Source organism: Phymastichus coffea, unplaced genomic scaffold (genome assembly GCF_024137745.1).
Source record: "Phymastichus coffea isolate CEN01 unplaced genomic scaffold, Cenicafe_Pcof_1.1 PCOF00026, whole genome shotgun sequence".
NCBI lineage: Eukaryota > Metazoa > Arthropoda > Insecta > Hymenoptera > Eulophidae > Phymastichus > Phymastichus coffea.
In genome coordinates this window covers 432302-448307 of record NW_026706837.1, presented here as the reverse complement: position 1 = coordinate 448307, position 16006 = coordinate 432302, and the positions used below count along the sequence as shown (strand labels likewise).

General features: G+C 30.1%; 1 protein-coding gene across 3 annotated transcripts in view; it reads right to left on the bottom strand.

Moving 5' to 3' along the window:
* Positions 1-16006, bottom strand: part of LOC131675580 (eukaryotic translation initiation factor 4 gamma 3-like) — a 795898-nt gene that overhangs the window by 742399 nt on the left and 37493 nt on the right. The window contains exon 1 of one of the 3 annotated variants that reach the window (XM_058954614.1): positions 13275-13284. The exons of 1 other annotated variant lie outside the window; for it this stretch is intronic. The gene's annotated coding sequence lies outside the window, so the exon portion shown is untranslated. Of the gene's footprint in view, positions 1-12798; positions 12901-13274; positions 13285-16006 lie in introns of those variants that run through there. One more of the 3 variants, XM_058954613.1, reaches the window with a different exon arrangement.

Here is a 16006-nt window from a genome sequence, read left to right as displayed (position 1 = left end):
ATAATTTTAATATTTCGTAAATAGTAAAAAATAATATTTCATAAATATACAGTCAAACGGATTCGGCACTTATATATAGGAAAAATATACTAAGTTGAGAGAAAAAACAACTGAAAACAACTGTGTTAATCCCTAATCCCAATGTCAACTCTTGTAATTAATATTTTATAAGATTCAAGTCCGGAGACTGACTTGGCCATTTTAAAACTTGAATTTTGTTCTTGATAAAGACTTGCTATAAGGAGCTGTAATCGATGTTTCGGATCATTATCTGGCTGGAATATCCATCCTCTTGGCATGTTACGACTGCATAAGATAACATTTGCTGCTAATATAATATGTAAATATAATATCCTTGTATACGGCAAAGTCCATAGTGCTTTCTACTTTAAATATTGGACCTACACCTCTTCAAGAAAATGCACTCCATAGCATGATGTTATCTCTACAATGTTTACAGTAGGTATTTGATGTTGGAAATCACAACTACTACCTTGTAGTCACTGTGCATATTTTCTAACATCATTTCCAAACAAATCAATTTCAGTTTCGTTCGAAAACAGCACATTCTTCCAGTTGTCAACAATCCAGCTTTGATGTGCTTTTACAAATTATAATATGACCTTATTTTTCTTACTAATAAATGGTTTTCACACCAATGTGTCTAAAAAGTCCCACTTCGCTCAGTCAGCCCGTAATTGTACTTTGACTTATATCTGTAAAATTTTCATCATGTAATTCGCATACATAATGGCAAACCCGTTCTTCTCATATTTCCTACACTTGCTATTGAATTCTTTTGTACAACTGCCTTTCTTTTAATTGCTTTATAATTGGAATGGTCAGAATATTTGAATTTTTTAGATATTTGGATATTATGGATATAATTAAGTACGTTCCAAAGGAAAAACGTGATGAAAAATTTTATGAATTGCATAAATCACTCGTAGGCGGCCATCGTAGTGTTTTTAAAACCTCTCATAGTTTTAGAAGGGAATATTATTGGAAAAAAGTAAAAAAGATTTATATTAAAAGGCGTATTCAACAATTTTTTGAATATCAATTTGAAAAAAAAACTTACTCGGTTACAAATTAACAACCTATGATAATACAGGCCCACAAAATAAAAAAGTGAGTTTTTTTTCCCGGGAAGGAAACAGTATGTACAAGGGGTGTTCAAAAAGTAAGGTAACCAAACACTTCTAACTTCTAACGCCTCTGCCAGAAAAATAACATGTGCTATATAGTCAAAACTATAAATATATGATCGTGGTGAGTATACCAATACAGCAACATCAAAAATTTCAAACTTGAATGTACGTAGCCCGCGAAAATTGAAAAGTTACCTTACTTTTTGAACACTCCTCGTATTTATGTTTTTGTGGTCGCTGAATATAAATCTGCTGACCGTTTGTTACTATCTCGTCAGAGTCAAGGTCAATTGAAGGTAAGATTGCGAAAATAAGTTTTCATATAACTATATTTACATATTTTTAAGATCGCTGAAATTGATTTCGATGTCCATTCGATCCTATCTTCTCAGGGTTAAGATTAAATGAAGATCAAATGGTTTATTTGCAGAGGAACTTTATTTTTTACCACGGATTTGGGAAAAGCAGGAAATTTTACATCAAAATAAGTATCAGTAAGTGTTGTTTTCTTAATCTACAAAGCATATTAAGATTAAAGTGTTCCCTGATCTGTAAAGCTATAGTTGTAATTCTAATAAAATAGATTTCTAACTTTTCACATCTACTTACGAGGTGTATTCAAAAAGCAAGGTGACTTTTCAAATTTCACGGGCAACGTACTTTCGATTATCGATTCTTTGTTTTGTTATGTTGGTACACTCTTCCCAAACATCTGTACCAAGTTTCAAGTGTATAGCATTTTTTGTTTGGTTGTGAGAGGCGTAAAGGTTATAAGTGTTTTGTGTGCTCGGCGATTTCTTGCTATCGAAAAATATAGATCAAAGGATTTGCATCAAATTTTGTGTAAAAAATAATATAAAGTGCTCCGAAACACTTGAAATGTTGACGGTGGCATACGGTGAAACTGTTCTGAGTAAAAAAAAATGTTTACAAGTGGTACAAACTCTTCCAAGATAGCCGGGAAGATGCCAATGACGAGCCTCGCTCTGGACGGTCAAGCACGTCAACAACTGATGAAAACGTTCAAGCAGTGAAGAAAATTGTTCTGGAAAATCGTCGAATCACTATCAGAGAAGTTGCTGAGGATGTCGGTATATCGCTTGGCTCGTGCCATGAAATTTTTTCTAACGTTTTGGGCATGAGACGTGTGTCAGCGAAGTTTGTTCCGAAATTGCTAAATTTTGACCAAAAGAACCGTCGCATGAGCATCGCTCAAGAACTGTTGAATTACGTCAACGACGACCCAGATTTACTCAAAAGGGTCATAACTCGTGACGAATCATGGGTATATGGTTATGATATCGAAACCAAAGTCCAATCGTCCCAATGGAAGAGCTCAGATGAGCCAAGACCGAAAAAAGCACGCCAAGTTCGATCAAATGTCAAAGTTTTGCTCGCTGTTTTCTTCGATTACCATGGCGTGGTGCATCAGGAGTTCTTACCATATGGACGTACGGTCAATAAACAGTATTATCTTGAAGTTATGCGCCGTTTACGAGAAGCAATACGAAGAAAACGCCCAGAATTGTGGAAAAACAATTCATGGCTTTTGAATCACGATAATGCCTCTGCTCACTCATCTTTGCTTGTGAGAAATTTTTTGGCCAAAAATAACACCACAATCATGCCTCAGCCACCATATTCACCGGATTTGGCCCCATGTGACTTTTTCTTGTTCCCAAAACTAAACAGACCTATTAAAGGACGGAGATTTGCAACGATTGAAGAGATAAAGACTGCATCGCTGGAAGAGCTCAAAGCTATACCGAAAAGTGCTTTGAAGATTGGAAAAACCGTTGACATAAGTGTATTGTATCTGAGGGGGATTACTTTGAAGGGGACAACATAAATATTGATAAATAAATAAATATTTTTTCATAAAAATACAAAGTCACCTTACTTTTTGAACATACCTCGTATGTCTCTCGACCTTCTAAATCCAAATTCAATGTTTTCTTGATCTTTATTTTATTTGGAAGTTGTCGAGTATTCCGTTAAGTAAATGAAATAATCTTCCCAATTATAAATTTGCTTATGAGAAATTTTGTTGCCTCAAAGGAAAAGTCAAAAAAATATTATGATCGACATATAAATCTGAAAATTTCAAACTTTGTGATTTTATATTGTTAAGATATGGTTCCAAACCCGGGAAATTAAAAGATCATTTTTCTGGTCGATTGAAATTGTTGCTATTTTGTTACAACATAACATAAAAATCTATGTAATTTTTAATGCAATCTATATGAAGGAATAACTAACGAAATTAAGGTTAAAAATAGTCAAGTTGTTTATTCTCATATTACAGAAGATATCACTTTTGCTTTAGTAGCGGAAGGAATACGATACATTTATATTTATGAGCTGTAAGGGACTAGGCATCTTAAGTTGTTTGTATTTGACACAATTCGACATATGAATTTCGCCAACAGTAATGAAATAACTCTTACCAATCTAGATATATTTGCATACCCCGATTCTAATTTTGTTTCCGTAGAACTATACTCAAAGACGCAAATTAATAATTTATATCGTGATATAGTTATGCACCATTGTAAACCAGAATGTTAAATTTTATTGAATTCTCTTAATGCTAACTTGTCTACTGACCAATTTTCTAACAATTTGATAAAGAGACCAAGTTATATAATTGTATTTGCTGGTAAAGTAGTACATATTATTAAATGTTTATCCGTAGACATCAAGCTTTCTGTCGGAAATAAATTCTTACCTCGAGCTGTTCGGGCAAAAGCATCAACAGCTCTGAAACCTTTCTTACGGATGACTTGGAAAAACAACAATATTTCAATCCTTGCCACCAGGTGAAATTTATACAAAAAAAGATCTTAAAGAACTATTAAACAGAATTCTTTGACCAACAACCGTCCGTCATCACACGAAAAATATATGGCCATGTTGTGGAAGATAATAATTGTACTATTAGTCATCTGTTAAATGAAAATGCTACGGAACATTTAGTAAAAAGTATCTGGAACAAAATGTGAAATAAATTCACGATATTTGCTATTTTTAGCGCTGGATTAATCGCAGTTTTACTTATCATACCGATGATTGAAAAGGGTATCAAAGTATTTATTAATGGTATCACCCTTAGTAGTATGTGTGCATGGTCATGTCATTTGATCGGTGCCTGATTATTTTCCTCATTTACCTTGGATCAAAACATGACAATAAAATAGCACCTGATATAGAACAATCACTAATCGAAACCTAGTTGACCTGCATTAAAGAATGAGTACAAGATGTCCCCAGAAGAACATAAATCAAATATAGCAGTAACAATTGAAGTACGAGCAGAAAAAGTCAAAACATCATTTGGCCTGCTTCCACTTTAACTGTGGGTTAAATAAATTAGTATAAACAATATTTGAAATTTTTGTTCTAATCTTTAAAAGACTTTGTTTACATCCTAACGTAAATATGTTACGATTTTTCTTCCTCATTGCACTCCTTGAGTAACCGTTTTAATATGTAAATATGACGACGGGCCGTAATTTTATTTTTTCAATTCATATCTTAGAATTAAAATAAAGGCGGAATGAGAACCTCTACTTGAAAAAAGAAAATAAGGTTGAGTGTCGCAGTTAAAATTTTCCTTCGAGTTTCTAGCCGAAAGTAAAATTTATATAAAAAAATATCTCACATATAAATTTATGTAAAAAAAAAACCTTATCATTGGCGTAGGCCCATAACTCTTTTTGTGCGTGTTCTTTCTCTTTACTTTCTCGCATGAACTACGAACAACCTGCAGCCATCGCGCACGTATTTAAAAAACGCCAATATGCCATTTTTGTTTTATCATAAACATGTCATTCTATAATTAAATCCACAATAACAATATCCTCATAACAATATATCACGTTCTCAAGGTACAAACGCAAAAAATAGTTATTACAAGTTTCTTTTGATCGGAAAAATCTTAAATATAAACATATTCATATATATATTTTTTTATTATTATTAATCCAAGTTTATTTACAATCTGTCTCACGTATTCAACAATAAGCAATCTGAACAGTAAGTATACTGTCTCTGTCAGTATGATTGAAATAACTATGTAAAGCCCATGCTCAAACCAGCAGGCTAACATTAAAACTAATTATTGAATCAATGATTTGAAATTCATTGTTTAATAATAATTGTTTAAACAAATAAATAATTAAATTGCAATATTGATAAAGAAATAATGCCAATCGATTCTAGAGGCAAAAACAAGAAAACGCATAGTAAATTTTTTTGATTCGAGGACTAGTTTTTTTAAATATCGCTATAAGCAATTCATATTCCATTTTTCAAGGAAAAGTGGCTTCTGTACATACTTATGGCTTTGCCTGATGTCATATATAAAAAATAGTAAATATATGCCACTTTCTGTAATTATTGGTAGGTGGCTCTAGGTATATTTTATGTTTGTAATTATATTTGTAAGAAAAAGCCTTGAAAAAGGACTCATGATGTCCAAAACGTCGGTTAAAAATAAATAATTCACTTATTTATTCGTCACTTCTCTAAAGTGGAGTTCATTTTATTATCCATTTAACAGGGCATCTGAAGTCAACTTTTATACATTTACTCGTATAATATTATAAATGTATAAATTTTACACATTTATAATTTATACATATTTTATATTTATAAATATTTTATACTTGCAAATATTGGTAGGTGCTTCTAACTATAAAATTTTTTACTCGCAAACAAAAAAGTATATTTTGCTACTTTTCCTTAAAAAATTGAATATGAATTGATTATAACGTTATTGCAAAAAAAACGCAGCCTAGAATAAAAAAAATGTACTCTACGTTTTCTTCTTGGTTATGCCTCTACAATCAATTTGCGTTATTAGTTTGTCAATTTTGTAATTTAAATTTTTTTCAAAAAAGCAGGTGATACAATAATTAGTTTTACTGTTAGTCTGCTGGTTTAAGAAGGGGCTTTGATGGGTTAATGTATTTGCGCATTCATTAGTTTGTTTCTTTAGTCTAGTGTTGGCGATGGATGTTTTGAGAAGCTTGTTGACAAAATTATTTGGGTGGTTTTTAAGTCTGAAATGATATTTTCCACAGAATTTTTTAATTTCTTCATTAACTGTAAGTATCTGTAAATCATTTCAGATAATTTCATTAAGTATGAACTATGGAACTCGTAATATATTGCGTAGGACTTTCGATTGAAATCTTTCCAGAATTTCGATATTTGAGTTAGAAGCTGCACCCTATAGTTGAATGCCATATATTCAGACTGGTTTAAGTATATCTTCACATAGCAGCAGTTAGTTTTTAAATGACATCTCCGATTTTGTTTTGATGAGCCTGTACATTTTCCTTCATTTAATACCCAACTGTTTACGTTCTTTCCATGTAAGTCTTTAGTCTAGGTGAATAGCTAGATATTTTACTTGATTGTTTTGCGGAATATATTTATCATTTAATCTAATAGGAGGACAAAGTATCTTTTCGAAATGTGAATGTTGTGTGTATTGTTTTGTTTTTATTTACCATTATTCTCCAGGAGTTAAACCAATCCTGAAAATGATTTTTTATGTAGTTTTGTAATGTTTTGGTTGCTATTGTTGCCTTTGGGTATACTGTTATAATTATTGTCTCGTCTGCATATGTTGCTTGTTGCTGTCAAGATATTAATAAACTTTGGACCAGTCGATCCGAAGTATTTAATAGATAAAGTGTTGGACCTAGAATACTGCCATGCGATACTCCTGCTTTTATTAACTCATGTTTTGATACGTTTTTTATTTATTTTAACTTGATAGGCTCTATTGTGTAGATAAGACTGTAAAAATTTGAAGTGAGACTGAGGAAACAATCTCTTGAGCTTGTGCAGTAGCTCTTTATGTTAAACCTTGTCAAATGCCTGGGCAAAGTCCAGGAATATACTAGTGCAGTATTGTTTATCGTCAATGGTTTTCCTCACAACAGATACTATTCTACTTATTTTCTCAATCATGGAATGGTTACACCTGAAACCAAATTGATGGTCAGAGATAAGTACGAGGGGAGGTCAATAAGTCTTTACAAAATCCAAGAGATGGCGCTCGTCACGCTTAAATTATGACGTTTTTAGCAAACAATACTACTAACTAGATATCGTACAAAGTTTCAGCTACAGTTTCGATGGTAAAAATTAACGACTTAAAGTACAAAGTTTCAGCTCGATTCATTAAGTTGTTTTTTTGTGAGCGCTGGTTGAACAAAAAGTTATTGGTTTATTTGAAAAATGGAAAAAACAGAGTTTCGAGCGATAATAAAACATTTTCATTTAAAAGGTCTTATACCGAAAGAAATCACAGTTGAGTTTGAACGCCATTCATGGCAAGTCTGCCTCTGTGTTTAAAACTGTTTATGAATTTAATCGTGGCCGTACAACGACAAAAGATGAACCTAGTTCAGGACGCACTGTATAAGTGAGTACGCCCGAAATGGTCAACAAAATCCACGATATGGTGTTGAGTGATAGAAGATTAGAATTGCGAGAATTAGTTGAGGCAACAGGGGTATCAAAGGGTACAATCATTTCAATTTTGCATGAAAAATTGGGGATGAAAAAAATATCAGCAAGATGGGTGCCGCGTTTGCTCACTGTTGAAAACAAACAAACCCGCGTGGTCACCTCTGAGGCTCTTTTGGCACGTATACATCGTAATCCGGAAGAATTTTGGCATCGACTCGTAACTGTAGACGAAACTTCGGTACACCGCTACACTCCTGAAACCAAAGAACAGTCCAAACAATGGATTACCGCAGGAGAACCAGCCCTAAAGAAGGCAAAGATAGTAATGTCAGCTGCCAAGATTATGGCCACGGTTTTTTGGGATGCGTATGGAATCATCTACATCGACTACTTGGAAAAGGGCCAGATGATCACTGGACAATATTATGCGTCATTATTAGGTTAGCTGAAAGAAAAAATCAGAGAAAAACGCCCTCACTTGAACAAAAAAAATGCCTCTTTTTTCAAGACAATGCTCGAGTTCACGCGTCTACAGTTTCGATGGTAAAAATTAACGACTTAAAGTTCGTATTAATTCACCATCCACCATATTCGCCTGATTTGACTCTCAGTTACTTTTTCTTATTTCCTAACCTCAAAAAATAGCTTGCCGGGCAACGATTCACGTCGAATGAAGATGTCATCGTCGAAACAAATGCCTATTCTCAGGGTTTTCAGAAATCATATTTTTCTGATGGCTTAAAAAAACTGGAAGGCCGTTTAGTAAAATGTATCGACCTTCAAGGAGATTATGTTGAAAAATAAAAAAAAATTACACACGCAAAACTTTTTTTTCCTTCTTTTTGTAAAAATTTATTGACCCCCACCCCACCCCTCATAGCACAGCGCCTACGCGTTCGCGTTGCATGACTCTTGCGCAGTCCTGCCACGACTCTTTTTCGACGCGCGTGAATTCGGTCTAAGAAAGGAGATGAGATGGGTGACGTTCTCATGCGTCGAAGGACAGTACAACACGCTATCAGCTTTGGCGCGATAAGAATAGCAATATATTTGGTCATACGTAAATGGCAAGGGGCGACTCGATAAGTCCGCGGATTCTCGCGCTTACGCGTTCGCACCGCAAGCGAACGCAATGCAAGCAAGAATTTCAATATTTTTTTATAATAAATTCAGACCAATATAATCCCAATAACCCAACATATAGATAAATAAATGTAAATTACATTCAATTACGTAATGGATCATCGATATCATTTTACCTCTTGCTTTGCTCAAAAGTCGACTAATTTGAAAACCTACTAATTAATAAAGTGATTTTATTGCTATAGACAGCAAGTTATTTTTATTACCAAACTGCAATAATTCATTTACACTACTTCCATAAAGTTACAATATTTACTGAAAATATACTAATTTTGTTAAAAAACGGAAATGGTACAAAAATTTTCTTCTTCAAAAATTAGTAATACATAATGAAATGCATTACATGAAAAGAAATATATAAAAGTAATTAATAAAAATAGATAATTCGTGGAATGCAACATTATGGTCTAAATAAAAATGATGATAAAACCTAAAAAAGCTGATTTTGTTTTTTTTTTAATAAATATTAACAATAATAAGTATTAATAAACATTAAAAGCAATTAAAAATCATATTAAACGCCACACGAGATAAGAATCTGCTTTCCCACACTTGTATCGTAATGTACTATTTCGAGGTAATGAAGAGATATATTATATTTTTGTTGTTATAAGATTGCTCTGTGAAGAGATCTAACAAAAATCATATTCATTTTATTTTAATTGATTTTTTCTCTTAATATTTGTATAAAATAATAAAGGTGCTATCACACCTGTATTATTTTAACAGTTACAAATTAAACTTGAACTTACAAGGAAATTATGAGTAAACAATAATTTTCTAATAATCAAATAGATTTTCATATTTTAAAGCAACATTGTTCACTCGATAATGACAGGCAAGACAAGAATATAATATATTTTTTCATTACCTTAAAAAATTCATTAAGGACTTTTAATTAACATCTCCATGAAGAAAATAAATATATATTAAATAATTGTCTGACTAATAATTTAAGTATGGAATATCATACACAAAATTTTGTAATTTTTTGTTGATCTGTTTTTTTTACTGTCATTTAATACCTATTGATTTAATTCATATAAGAGATCAGAAAATAATTTTCAGAATTAAAGTTATTTTTAATAGCTATAACTACTTTCAAAAACTTTGAAAAAATTGAAAATAAAAATTCATTTTTATTTTCAATTCTATTTTATTTTTATTCAATCACTTTAATAATTGTATAAATAATACATTTATAATTTACTTATAATATGGACTGAAATACTAATGAAAATTATCACTAAATGACCATTATTCAATACCAGCAGAAGACTATTGACTATAAAAATCATGCTTTTGTTGATAGTCTAGCCAACCATGTGATTATCATATGGATGACAGCTGCAGGTAATATTGGCTACGTGACTGACTTGCAGATCAACACAATAAATATGCATCAGTGTAAGCAGAGCATACAGATACTTTCTGACCTTTTACTTTTTGAAAATCTGTGAATAAACTTCTTTTAGTAGACAGGTGCTCAGATGAGCCAGAGTCAACATGCTATTCATTCATTTTAGGATACGTTAATAACTGAACATCATGAAAAAAATATCTCTTTTTCATTTTAATTCACACAATAAGCATTGTCCCTCTTTTATGGTTATTTTTATCTTTGAACATTTGTATATTTTAATATGTATTGATAAACATGTTACATTTACAACAGACAATATAATTTTTGTTTTACTTTGATTTGTATTATTCGCAGTTCTGATTTAAATAAAATGGGAAAACGTGCATTTCTTCTTGAGTCTTTTACATGATGTATTTATTTAGAAAAAGTTATTTAAACAATCATGTTATCGCAGGAAAAATTAGAAATAAATATTTGGCATTTTCCCATAAGACATTATTTTATTAGTTATAAACAATGAGAAGTTATTGAACAAATTTTTATTTTCAAAAATTACTGTTATAAATTGGTTCTATAAGAAAAATCTAAATGTAATTTCTAACATTTTTTAGTATTATTCTATATTGTTTCATGCAAAATCATTATAAACGTTTGTATTCAGGAATTGCTGCTACAGATTCAAACTGTTTCTAATAATTTCACATGATCAAAATAGTGTTAATAATAATAAAATAATAAATAATAAAATAATATTAAATAATAAAAAAATCCTTTGAAAATTCCCAATTGTTTATATTTATTATTTTACACCAAAATAATAGACAGGAATAAAAAAGATTTTCTTCCTGGTTTTGCTTGTAGAATTGATTATTGATTAATTTCTTCAAACTTCTAAAATGTCTGATATTTGTTTAAATAACTTTTTATAACTAATCAAAAATATAAAAAAACACTGATACTTTTTTTTTATTTATAGATTTTATAGTTGTGAGGGTTTATGCTCTAAATTCAGCTTGGGTATTAATGGATTAATGTACACTAGAAAATCAATTTATTAATTTTTAAATGAAAATGAATAATATATATTAATAAGTGAAAATGAAACAATAGGCCTGTTGGTCTGTTTTTTATGAAAAGATAAAATTTAAAATATATATTCAAACACTATAACAGAAATAGTATACTTATTATCTTACATGATTTTTATTCAGTTTTATGAATATATAATTATCGTCGAAATATTTAAATGGCCAGCTGGTAGAAAAAGCATATCTACAAAACATTCTGATTTTTCAGGCAGTTATAAAAATGCAATAGTCTAAAGGTAAACAAACGATATTTCAACAAAAAAATTAAATTACAAGAGATTTTCCCTTTTATAATTATTACATCTATTGGATCTTTAAATACTTCTTCTAATATCTCATATAACTTCAAGATTCTGATTTTGTAATTTAATAAACATTTTACATATCTTAGTCTGAGATCAGGATTAAAATGTCAATGTAGCTACATTTTTTCTATTATATATTTTGTATATTTTGTTAATTAAATTATATTTTCCTACTACTCAGTGGATTTACAAAGTAGATATTGCAATATTGCAGGGCAAAATACATAATACGTAATATTATTTGCAAATTGTTTTATGATTGGAATATTGTGAGACTAACATGAATATAAAATGTTCCATCAAACATAAGTTCTTGTCAAAACATTAAATCGATGTTTAAAAGGTATGTCCCTCAACAATGATTTCGTAAATTCACGTATGTAATTTATTAGTAAGTATAATGTAACACAAATGCAATTATATTTTAGAGTTGATTATACTTTTTAAAACAAAACATTATCGAGATTACTATTACCAAAAATAAAATTTATATTTACAATACATTACAGCAATTTAAATATAATAATATATTTTTGTTCTATAATGTAAGCGATATATGTTTCACTAAACAAGATAATTTATTTATAAATGAATTATACTGTGTAATATTTTAGGCCTGCAATATTATTATACTCAACCAATAAATTGGATAACAAATAATAAATAATTTAATTCAAAATTATATCTAAAGTTCATAATACACCTTGTTGAAACTATTTTTATAATTACTTTGATATCTTTGTAGTTCCGTAATATATTTTTCTATAAAGCAAATAGTATCATTTTCAAAGGTTCGACTAATAAACATCCTTCAAATAACAATATTGAAGTTTGATAAAACAAATTTTTAATTAAAAACTTTCTACCTAGAAAAAATAAAGCAGTTTTATAAACTTAAAAAATAAATAAGTGATAGAAAATTAAATAATATACAGTTTTTTCCAAGTAATACATTAATTGATATTACTAATCACTTACTATAACTCAAATGTTCATTCTACATAATAACTGTATAAAAAAATATTACACAGAATCATCTTGTGAAAATAAAGATTATTATATAAAATTTATTATAATAAAATCTAAAAACATTTTAATTAATAATAAGATTACTTAGAATTACGTTTATCTTAATTGTATTTAAAGTCATATATAAAAATAAATTAAAATAGTTGAATGGTGGTTGGTTCTTATTTCAAATATTGTTAATTTGTGTACTACTATATTATGTTTTTTTAAATTAATACTATTTAGCAACTTACTAAAAGTCCAGACTATTAACTTTCTTCACGGTATTGTAATTTGAAAATAAATAAATTTTGAAATAAATAAATAATAATTATATTGGTAGAGATGGAGTGAATACTAACCTAAAGCGTATTACACGTTGAAAAGATCAAGAAGTAACAAAAGCTCTTAAAAGTTAGCACCCACATTTTTTTCATATAATCTAAAAACTAAATACATAATTGAATTTTGCGTAAGAAAACTATTCATAAACTTATCGACACTTGTTTGTTCGTCCACCATGAAGTCGTTAAACAATAAAAAATAATTTTAGGCGCTGACGCTCAACGACCATACTTGATTCAAAAAGTATGGCAAGAAAATATATTATCAAAAAATAATCAGTCAATAATGTCAATCGATAGTTTGTTTGATGGACAAATAGCTCTCGTAATAAAAATTGATGATTTATTATTTATTTATGAAATTAAAAATATATAACCATTTCTACCTATTGTTAAAGGCTAACGACCACCAATTGAGTTTAGTTTAGTTTAGATTGTAGATGGCGGTGGATCTCTGATTAAGACACCTATATACCAACAACCACGAATTGAACTAATGCGCATGCTCACAGGCTATACACTCTCCGAAGAAGATTGTCTAAGCTAAACTCTGACAATTACAAAAACACATCAAATGTTTATTTTAACGTCCAAATAACGTGAATTTTTACTAAGTTTTCAATGAGTTTATTATGCATCTTATTAAACTAAAAAAAATTTGCAATGCCACTATTCCGACGTAAAATTTGATGTTCTTTCAAAATTCGAGTTTAAAATTTTGATCAGACAAGGAATAAAGATATTATGGCCGATTTAATTATGAAAAAGGTAACGGTTTTTGAAAAAAAATGTACTTTTGTCATTTTTCTGGTATGTTAATGGATGGAATTTATGCTCCAATCGTGATGAAGGATGATCACGATACTTGATAATTAACATGAAAATTTTTTTATATTTATTCAAACCCTCTGTTTTACTATATGGAAGCCAAACTCTGAAAATTCTATGGATACATTAACTATTTCTTTTTTGAGATCTCTTGAGATCAAAAAATTATCGAAGAACAAACGTGTCTTAAAATTGTCTAAGAACATTCTTTCAACATTTTTTCAGAATATTTAGAGATGAATTTTATTTTTCAAAAAGGGCAAAAAATGGAAATATTCAGAAAATTTTTTCCAACTCTGAAATAATTTGTGGATATTCTTTAATTGATTCTAAGATATTTTTGTTCTATATAAATTTTTTAATAAACGCAGTATTTTTTGAACAAAATATTAGCAAAATGTCATTTGAACCATCCCTGCTGAAAAAAATTCATTGGTTTCAATTAAGAATGATTTATATTGAATGGTAATTAATTGTATTCAATGGAATGAATGCATCAATGTTTAAGTGGCGATTGAAAATGAATCATTTTCAATGGTATTTAATGGCATCAGTAGTCAAAAGTAAAAATTCTAATTAATTTTAATCGTAATAAATCATTATAAACAATACTTTTAATAAAAATCAATTTAATGGTATTTTACTGAATCGCATTTAATGAGTTTCAAAAGACTTATGTCGAAAAAATTCGCCAATCGTACTTAATCGAGCAGTTTTTTATAGATTTCAATGTATGATGAAAGGGTACTATAACCAATCGTACCTAATGGAACCATATTCTATATCTATATTAGTATCTACTAATGATCGTTTAAAAAATAATTTCCCAATTAGACTCAACCGAAAAGCTTTCAATAGGTTTCAATGTATGATGAATGGCTACTATATCTAATCATACTTAATGTAACTATATTCTATAAATTCTAACAATTATTTGAAAAATAAATACTCAATTGGCCTCAATCTAACAATTTTCAATCGGTTTCAATGTATGATGAACGGGTGATACAAGTAATCGTATTCAATGTTATGATTTGCTATATATGTTAATGATAGTTTCAAGAATAAATTCTCAATTGTACTCAATGGAATAGTTTTATGTCGATTCCAATGTATGACAAATGGGTGCTGTATAGATTTTTTTCAGTTTTAATATATTTCATACATTCTAATGATTGTTTTAAAAATGTTCTCATTGAATCTATTTTAATGGTTTTTTTTATATAATACAATACATGACAATTGTAGAGAATAAACAATCACAATGATGGAATTAATTCATTGTTAACGAATCTCAATGTTATACTTATGTAACGGTCCAGTCTGATTTGTCTCTTTTCCTACTGCAAAATAGCAACCCGTCGTGCACAAGAAAACTAAAGAAAAGTGGTAATTGAGCGAAGGCGCTCTTCTTATATACATGTAAATGTGTTAGGGCAATTCGGCGAAAACAAGGCCAATAAGGAGCGTGACGTCACGAGCGTGGGAAATTTATTGTTTACAATGCAAAATCGACAATTGAAAAGTTTTTTCTAATGAACAAAAGCATTTTTTAGTTAATTTTGATGCGCTGATCTCGAATTTCAAGTTATTATAGTCATTAAATACGTATTTGTTAGTTTAATTTAATTTACAAGTAAATAGTGTTAGTTATTTTGCAACAAATAAGTATATTGCAAATTCGATTATACGAGGTCTGTCCGGAAAGTATCGGGCCTACATTTATATCTTCGCGCCATAGTGTTCGAGCGACCTCTACCGGACAGAAACGTCAACAGTAAAGCCTCACGAATCTATTGGTTACTTACTGACACCTGCCGGACGTATAGTTCATCCGCAGCGTGTCTTTGTTTACAGTGTCTTTTTCGCGTTCGTCGGATTTTGATATTGTCAAAAATGACTGAAAAACAAGATCAACGAACTCGGAAAAACGAGTTCGGAAACTATTGAAATGATGCAAAAGGCCTTCAGAAGCGAGTGTATGAGCAAAACACCAATAAAAGAGTGGTATAAACGGTTCAAGGATGGTCGCACTTCTGTCGATAGTGATTCTCGTTCCAGCCGACCTTCGACGACAAAAACCGCAGATAATATTGAGCGGGTGCGACTTGCAATCGAACAAGATCATCGTATGACTGTGCGAGAACTAGAAGAAGACCTTGGGATACCAAAAACTATCATTTCAGAAATTTTAACCGAAAATTTAGGAATGAAACGCGTGTGTGCGAAATTCATCCCAAAATTGCTCACAGCAGAGCAGAAGAACATTCGCTTAGAAATCGCTCTGGAC